The 1,165-nt window shown below is 38.7% G+C and overlaps 1 protein-coding gene across 1 annotated transcript in view; it reads right to left on the bottom strand.

The window, feature by feature from the left end:
* TMEM106B (transmembrane protein 106B) overlaps positions 1–1,165 on the bottom strand; it is a 32,557-nt gene that overhangs the window by 30,341 nt on the left and 1,051 nt on the right. The gene's annotated exons all lie outside the window — the stretch shown is intronic.

The following is a 1,165-nucleotide window of genomic DNA, read 5'->3' as shown; positions in this document are numbered from 1 at the left end:
GTCTTTGTTAGTGGTATTCATTTGGCTAAACTATAACCCTGGTTAAAACCAACCCTCTGGCTAGTATGTATATATTCACACAGCTAAATATGGATAGAGAAAAACATACATCTACATTCACCAATCTCCTTTTAGATCACTAATCTCAAGTGGCTCTTAATGATGCCAACAATCATACTATATTTCCCAAGCTCACACTTTCAGTCTCTCAATCTGACTCTCCACGACCACACTTTAATAACTACAACTGTTTTTTCAAACCTTTATCTTCTCCCCATCCTCATTCTTAGTTCATGTGATAAACAAAAGAGAACTTCCACAAGCTCCTACCATCACATCTACCCACTTACCTGTTTCTGAGTCCAAACACTCTACTTTCTCTTATTACTAAAAATAAACTACCCATGCTCCTCTGTAACAGTACTCCTCTGTCTGCACTTGTGCACTATATCCCATCGACTTTTGCCTACTCGAGAACAATGCTTTAATAATTCTCCCATCTCCTGCATTACTAATGTTTTCTCTATGGATAATTCTCATCAGCATACAAGCATTTATTATTCACTCCATCTTTAAAAAATCTCTCTCCTGACCTTATAGCTCCTTCCAGTTACAACCTTTCTTCTCTCCTCTTCTATAGAGCCAAACTCCTCAAAAAAGCTATTTTCTTTCTGTGTAAAGTATCTCCTCCTATGTGCTCTTAAGATCATTCTATATGCTACATATGACCTAACAAGCTACCAAAACTGCTCTTGTAAAGATCTCCAGTGTCTCCCATATCACCAAATCCAACAGTCAGTTCTCAGTTTTCACATTACTTGATCTAACAGTTGATCACTATTTCTCCCTTGGCACACTTTTTTTACTTATCTTCCAGGACACCAGACACTGTGATTTCCTCCTCCCACTCTTGCTGCACTTTCTCATTGTCTTTTGCTAATTCTTTCTCATGCCACTGACCTTGAAATGCTGCAATGTCCCAGGGTCTCGTTTTTCTACCTGTACTGACTAGCTTGGTGCTATCTTCCAGCTCAGCTTTAAGTATCATCTACACATTGATGACTCCAAGCTAGGCCTTGCACTTGAATTCCAGACACTTATTTAAACTAACTGCCTATTGAGCATATCCACTTCCATGTCAAATAGGCATCTCCAAACATACATG

This window comes from Propithecus coquereli, unplaced genomic scaffold, assembly GCF_000956105.1.
Source record: "Propithecus coquereli isolate 6110/MARCELLA unplaced genomic scaffold, Pcoq_1.0 Scaffold133, whole genome shotgun sequence".
Classification (NCBI taxonomy): Eukaryota; Metazoa; Chordata; class Mammalia; order Primates; family Indriidae; genus Propithecus; species Propithecus coquereli.
The sequence above is the reverse complement of the archived record's forward strand: the minus strand, read 5'-3'. Positions and strand labels throughout refer to the sequence as shown.